Genomic DNA, 8,268 nt, shown 5'->3' with positions numbered 1-8,268 from the left:
AAGTCATCCTGGAATCCAACTCATGACAGAAAATACATTACAGACAAAAATACTTTACAATTTACATACATTTAATACATTAACATAGACATTACATACTTATATATATACATATCTAGAATGGTGGAAAAATATGAAGGAATAGTGGTTTATTAAGACTATTCACTAGTAATATTCACTAGTTAGTTAGACTATTCACTAGTAATATAAATTAGTTAGTTAGAATATTCACTAGTAATATTCACTAGTTAGTTAGACTATTCACTAGTAATATTCACTAGTTAGTTAGACTATTCACTAGTAATATAAATTAGTTAGTTAGACTATTCACTAGTAATATTCACTAGTTAGTTAGACTATTCACTAGTAATATTCACTAGTTAGTTAGACTATTCACTAGTAATATTAATTAGTTAGTTAGACTATTCACTAGTAACATTCACTAGTTAGTTAGACTATTCACTAGTAATATAAATTAGTTAGTTAGACTATTCACTAGTAACATTCACTAGTTAGTTAGACTATTCACTAGGAATATTAGCTAGTTAGTTAGACTATTCACTAGTAATATTCACTAGTTAGTTAGACTATTCACTAGTAATATTAATTAGTTAGTTAGACTATTCACTAGTAACATTCACTAGTTAGTTAGACTATTCACTAGTAATATTCACAATCAATAATGATTCAAGTGTGATAATCATCAGTACACAGTAACTTACCATCACTTGAACATCTAAAATACATCTATATTTATCATAGGATGTTGTTGAAAGGCCAGGAGGTAGTCAGCGACGTCAGAGTTACGGAGGACAATGTGTTTTGCGGCCACTCATGGCGCAGGCTTGGACTGACAATGGTACATGATTGGAGAGTGATTGGGATGTGCTGATTGGTTCTGCTGTATCTAACTGAGGCTAAAGCATGCTGCAGGGACCACGCTCCAAGGCTGCATGTGATTGGCTAGTCCTCTGTTCTTCCAGGGTTTGTATGGGTTGGGCTGAGCTGAAATGAGCTGGGCCATATTTAGTGTTGTTGTTATTGTCACGCCTGCTCCCGCTCTCCCTCTCTGGCGCTCGAGGGCCCTTCATTACGCGCACCTGTCACCATCATTACGCGCAGCAGCACTCATTGGACTCACCTGGACTCCTTCCCTTTGTTGAATTCCCTTTGTCTAAAACTGTCTGCTCCCCCGTTTTTTCCATGTGTCAGTATTAATGTTGTTATGTGTTCAGGTCCAGACGCTGTTGTTAATTAAATGTCCCTGTACCTGCTTCTCGTCTACCAGCGTCGATCCTTACAGTTATATGCTTTGGCCCCTGATCTTTAAGCTTATCGTTGCCTGTCATGCTTTGCTTAGTGTTATGTTGGGCTGAAGGGTTGTTGTTTTTTAAATTCAGATTTTTTTTTGGTTTTTTTCTTGCTAGGGAGTGTAGGAGATCCCAAGAGAGTTAGTCTAGCTTGTTTCATGTTATTTTTGATTTTCCTCATTCTCTCTGAGGTTTTCTTACTGGGTGTAGTTGAGCTCCAGTATGAGCTTAAAGGAGGAATAATATCGAGCAATAGAATGTTTCTCTGTGTTATTTAGCTGAGTTGAGCTGGAGCCTTTCTGTCTGGTTCTGCCTGTAAGCAGTGGCAGCTATTTCTGGGAACACAGACCTCATTCTAGAATCCCCAGAGTGGACATGAAGAGTGACAGGGCTATAAGAGGAGATTCTGATATGGGCTTTCTTCCCTCCCGCCCTCCCTCCCGCCCTCCCTTCCTGCCTCGCTCCTGCCCTTCTCACTCTCCCTCCTCTCCCTCTACATATCTCCCTCCCTCCATCCCTTCCTCCCACCCTGCCTCCCGTCCTCCCTCCCTCCCGTCCTCCCTCCCGCCCTCCCTTCCTCCCTCGCTCCTGCCCTTCTCACTCTCCCTCCTCTCCCTCTACATATCTCCCTCCATCCCTCCCTCCCGCCCTCCAGTCCTCCAGTCCTCCCTCCCTTCCTCCCTTGCTCCTGCCCTTCTCACTCTCCCTCCTCTCCCTCTACATATCTCTCTCCATCCCTCCCTCCCGTCCTCCTTCCCTCCCGCCCTCCCTTCCTCCCTCGCTCCTGCCCTTCTCACTCTCCCTCCTCTCCCTCTACATATCTGCCTCCCTCCACCCATCCATCCCTCCCTCTCTCCTCTTCATTATCATTACCCCAGGAGATGTGTCAATCAGATGGTGTATTACTGAGGGACCCTGGTAGCTCCAGGCTTCTCTATCCCACGAGACATTGGTTTTCTACAGGGTTTGGTTGTCAGTAATGGTATGATTCGATTTGTCTAATTCAAGGAGTGATCCCGTTGGCCGGGCCGTCTCATCTGGTTTGGTTGAGGAACGTTGTGAGAGTTTGAGGGTTGTGTCTTCAGACAAGCTGTAATATGATCTGTCTTAGCCCAGTAATTTGATAGATTTCTCCTCTTTCTTTCTCAATTACTTTCTCTGTATTTACTTAAATATTTTCTTTCATTTTTGTTGTTGTACTTGGCTGTCTATTTCTACCTGAATTATTCTGCTCAGTTCTACCAGAGTCTGGAACTCAAAGCTTTACGGGACTTAAAACCAAACCTCCCCTATTTCAGTGTCCCTAAAACTGTCCTACAGGACTCTACCACTAGGAGTTCTGTTAGCAGAGGGATGCTTGGCTGTCTGTATGTCTGTTTATCAGAGGGTCAGGATGAGGCCAGCTAGAAAACAAAAGAGAAGAAAAGGGTATCAGTAATAACCAGTCTGTGATACAGAAGGGTATCAGTAATAACCAGCCTGTGATACAGAAGGGTAACAGTAATAACCAGCCTGTGATAGAGAAGGGTATCAGTAATAACCAGCCTGTGATACAGAAGGGTAACAGTAATAACCAGCCTGTGATACAGAAGGGTAACAGTAATAACCAGCCTGTGATACAGAAGGGTAACAGTAATAACCAGCCTGTGATACAGAAGGGTAACAGTAATAACCAGCCTGTGATACAGAAGGGTAACAGTAATAACCAGCCTGTGATACAGAAGGGTAACAGTAATAACCAGCCTGTGATACAGAAGGGTATCAGTAATAACCAGTCTGTGATACAGAAGGGTATCAGTAATAACCAGCCTGTGATACAGAAGGGTAACAGTAATAACCAGCCTGTGATACAGAAGGGTATCAGTAATAACCAGTCTGTGATACAGAAGGGTATCAGTAATAACCAGCCTGTGATACAGAAGGGTAACAGTAATAACCAGCCTGTGATACAGAAGGGTAACAGCAATAACCAGCCTGTGATACAGAAGGGTAACAGTAATAACCAGCCTGTGATACAGAAGGGTATCAGTAATAACCAGTCTGTGATACAGAAGGGTAACAGTAATAACCAGCCTGTGATACAGAAGGGTATCAGTAATAACCAGCCTGTGATGAGGGATATGTCAACAGTCCTTCCTCCTAATTCATTTCTCCTTCCTTCTTTCCCTCTATCTGTCCGTGTGTTCCCCAGTGAGCATGCCGGCCAGTGAGAATGAGTCAGTGAATACTGACGCCACTCCAGCAGGAGATATGGAGGGAGAGACCTGCTGTACCCGGCTAGCGTAAGTACCTCAACCCACCCTCACCCTTTCTACACTTACAGTCTCCCGTCTCACCTATTAGCTAACCCCCATTTTCCCTTAGTCACACTCACCCTACCTCAAACCTGCACTCGCCCTCCCTTACCCTTCCTCCCCCTCCTCCCCCTCCCTTACCCTTACCCCCCCCTCCTCCCCCTCCCTTAACAATTCCTTCCCCTCCCTTACCCTTCCTCCCAGTCCCTTACCATTTACCATCCTTCCTGTCCCTGCCTCCCCCCCACTTTCATCCTTCCTGTCCCTGCCTCCCCCTCCCTCTCATCCTCCTGTCCCTGCCTCCCCCTCCCTCTCATCCTCCTGTCCCTGCCTCCCCCTCCCTCTCATCCTCCTGTCCCTGCCTCCCCCTCCCCCTCATCCTTCTTGTCCCTGCCTCCCCCCCACTTTCATCCTTCCTGTCCCTGCCTCCCCCTCCCTCTCATCCTCCTGTCCCTGTCTCCCCCTCCCTCTCATCCTCCTGTCCCTGCCTCCCCCTCCCTCTCATCCTCCTGTCCCTGCCTCCCCCTCCCTCTCATCCTCCTGTCCCTGCCTCCCCCTCCCTCTCATCCTTCCTGTCCCTGCCTCCCCCCCACTTTCATCCTTCCTGTCCCTGCCTCCCCCTCCCTCTCATCCTTCCTGTCCCTGCCTCCCCCTCCCTCTCATCCTCCTGTCCCTGCCTCCCCCTCCCTCTCATCCTCCTGTCCCTGCCTCCCCCCCACTTTCATCCTTCCTGTCCCTGCCTCCCCCTCCCTCTCATCCTTCCTGTCCCTGCCTCCCCCTCCCTCTCATCCTCCTGTCCCTGCCTCCCCCCCACTTTCATCCTTCCTGTCCCTGCCTCCCCCTCCCTCTCATCCTTCCTTTCCCTGCCTCCCCCCCACTTTCATCCTTCCTGTCCCTGCCTCCCCCTCCCTCTCATCCTCCTGTCCCTGCCTCCCCCTCCCTCTCATCCTCCTGTCCCTGCCTCCCCCTCCCTCTCATCCTTCCTGTCCCTGCCTCCCCCTCCCTCTCATCCTCCTGTCCCTGCCTCCCCCCCACTTTCATCCTTCCTGTCCCTGCCTCCCCCTCACTCTCATCCTTCCTGTCCCTGCCTCCCCCTCCCTCTCATCCTCCTGTCCCTGCCTCCCCCTCCCTCTCATCCTCCTGTCCCTGCCTCCCACCCACTTTCATCCTTCCTGTCCCTGCCTCCCCCCCACTTTCATCCTTCCTGTCCCTGCCTCCCCCTCACTCTCATCCTTCCTGTCCCTGCCTCCCCCTCCCTCTCATCCTCCTGTCCCTGCCTCCCCCTCCCTCTCATCCTCCTGTCCCTGCCTCCCCCCCACTTTCATCCTTCCTGTCCCTGCCTCCCCCTCCCTCTCATCCTCCTGTCCCTGCCTCCCCCTCCCTCTCATCCTCCTGTCCCTGCCTCCCCCTCACTTTCATCCTCCTGTCCCTGCCTCGCCCTCCCTCTCATCCTCCTGTCCCTGCCTCCCCCTCCCTCTCATCCTTCCTGTCCCTGCCTCCCCCTCCCTCTCATCCTTCCTGTCCCTGCCTCCCCCTCCCTCTCATCCTTCCTGTCCCTGCCTCCCCCTCCCTCTCATCCTCCTGTCCCTGCCTCCCCCTCCCTCTCATCCTCCTGTCCCTGCCTCCCCCTCCCTCTCATCCTCCTGTCCCTGCCTCCCCCTCCCTCTCATCCTCCTGTCCCTGCCTCCCCCTCCCTCTCATCCTCCTGTCCCTGCCTCCCCCTCCCTCTCATCCTCCTGTCCCTGCCTCCCCCTCCCTCTCATCCTTCCTGTCCCTGCCTCCCCCTCCCTCTCATCCTCCTGTCCCTGCCTCCCCCTCCCTCTCATCCTCCTGTCCCTGCCTCCCCCTCCCTCTCATCCTCCTGTCCCTGCCTCCCCCTCCCTCTCATCCTCCTGTCCCTGCCTCCCCCTCCCTCTCATCCTCCTGTCCCTGCCTCCCCCTCCCTCTCATCCTCCTGTCCCTGCCTCCCCCTCCCTCTCATCCTTCCTGTCCCTGCCTCCCCCTCCCTCTCATCCTCCTGTCCCTGCCTCCCCCTCCCTCTCATCCTCCTGTCCCTGCCTCCCCCTCCCTCTCATCCTCCTGTCCCTGCCTCCCCCTCCCTCTCATCCTTCCTGTCCCTGCCTCCCCCTCCCTCTCATCCTCCTGTCCCTGCCTCCCCCTCCCTCTCATCCTCCTGTCCCTGCCTCCCCCTCCCTCTCATCCTCCTGTCCCTGCCTCCCCCTCCCTCTCATCCTCCTGTCCCTGCCTCCCCCTCCCTCTCATCCTCCTGTCCCTGCCTCCCCCTCCCTCTCATCCTCCTGTCCCTGCCTCCCCCTCCCTCTCATCCTCCTGTCCCTGCCTCCCCCTCCCTCTCATCCTCCTGTCCCTGCCTCCCCCTCCCTCTCATCCTCCTGTCCCTGCCTCCCCCTCCCTCTCATCCTCCTGTCCCTGCCTCACCTGCAGCTATTTAAAGCTCTTATTTCTCTCCTCTCCTCCTTGGAACATATGATTGATTTTCTCCACAACTCTCTTGTTGATTTTCCACCTGCCCTTCACTTTGACATGAAAGGTTTCCTTCACCTGCAAATTCTAACTCCTGTCTTTACTTTGACATCACTCTTTCTTTCCTCCTCTCTCAGTGATCTCAGGTATTTATCATTTCCTCTCCAACGATTATCCTTTCTTTATTCTGTCTTTTCTGTTTTCCCCACGTTCTCTCCTTTCTCTCCTTTGTTGCTGTTGAAGCGTATTCCTCCTCTTCTCTCCTCCGGGAGCTGCGATGAAGGGATCATTCACGCCTCTATTCACACCTTTATTCAAGCGGTCTCCCTCCTAATTCTTCTTCTTCATTTTTTTCTTCATCTTCTTCTTTTTCATTTTTTTCTTCTTCTTCTTCTTTTACTCAAAGCCACACTAGAGCGGTTGACTTCCCCTGGCGCTGCTCTTCACATTCTCTCATTCATAACAACTGCTGAGACACACATACTTTACGGACACACACACACACACACACACACACACACACACACACACACACACACACACACACACACACACACACACACACACACACACACACACACACACATACACACACATACACACACACACTTTACGGAGACACACACACACTTTACGGAGACACACACACACATACACTTTACGGACACACACACACACACACACACACACACACACACACACACACACACACACACACACACACACACACACACACACACTTTACGGACACACACACACACACACACAAACACACACACAAACACACACACACACACTGAATCATGTACAAACACATATACACACAAACATACACACCCATTGTAAGATGGCGCCGACAGAGAGGGCTGCCTTGCTTCTAGTACTGCTAGATGACATGTTAGATATTGCTGCACTGTCAGATCTAGAAGCATTTCGCTCCACTCGCTTTAACATCTGCTAAACACGTGACCAATAAAATGGGATTTAGATGTTTTATTTGTTGGAAACACACACACACTCAGGTGAACTACACATCATACATATTTTCTGCTGCCCATAGTATTAGAATGACCAAGACTACAGAATCAAGACTTCTACACTATTATCCCAGACTGTTATCAGACAGACAGTAGACCATTAGAGCTCTGTGGTCGGATGGTAGATTTTCTCTCTATCGATTCTATTTCTATGCTGTAGACCCATCGTGCTGGCACTATGTTGTTCTCTGTTTTCACTCTGTGTCTATCTGATTCTACCATCGTTGTTGTTGTTGTTGTGGCCCAAGGCTCAGACACACAGCAGGTAGACTACACCCATCGGTGTCAGACACCATAGACTCCACGTCTTGACTCTGTGCCTCAGATCATTTGTCACTGTGTATACAAGCCGCAGGGTTAGACAGCTTCAATGTCAATAACATCTCAATGTACTGTACATCCCTGTAAAGAAGGAGGTATGGGAGGGTTCAGATCTCACAGTTACCAGGAAGGAGGTACGGGAGGGTTCAGATCTCACAGTTACCAGGAAGGAGGTACGGGAGGGTTCAGATCTCACAGTTACCAGGAAGGAGGTACGGGAGGGTTCAGATCTCACAGTTACCAGGAAGGAGGTACGGGAGGGTTCAGATCTCACAGTTACCAGGAAGGAGGTACGGGAGGGTTCAGATCTCACAGTTACCAGGAAGGAGGTATGGGAGGGTTCAGATCTCACAGTTACCAGGAAGGAGGTACAGGAGGGTTCAGATCTCACAGTTACCAGGAAGGAGGTACGGGAGGGCTCAGATCTCACAGTTACCAGGAAGGAGGTATGGGAGGGTTCAGATCTCACAGTTACCAGGAAGGAGGTACAGGAGGGCTCAACTCTCACAGTTACCAGGAAGGAGGTACGGGAGGGTTCAGATCTCACAGTTACCAGGAAGGAGGTACAGGAGGACTCAACTCTCACAGTTACCAGGAAGGAGGTACAGGAGGGCTCAACTCTCACAGTTACCAGGAAGGAGGTGTAGGAGGGCTCAACTCTCACAGTTACCAGGAAGGAGGTACAGGAGGGCTCAACTCTCAGACAGTGTTACCAGGAAGGAGGTACAGGAGGGCTCAACTCTCACAGTTACCAGGAAGGAGGTGTAGGAGGGCTTAACTCTCACAGTTACCAGGAAGGAGGTGTAGGAGGGCTCAACTCTCACA

This window comes from Salvelinus namaycush, chromosome 38, assembly GCF_016432855.1.
Source record: "Salvelinus namaycush isolate Seneca chromosome 38, SaNama_1.0, whole genome shotgun sequence".
Taxonomy (NCBI): domain Eukaryota; kingdom Metazoa; phylum Chordata; class Actinopteri; order Salmoniformes; family Salmonidae; genus Salvelinus; species Salvelinus namaycush.
Note: the sequence above shows the minus strand (reverse complement) of the source record.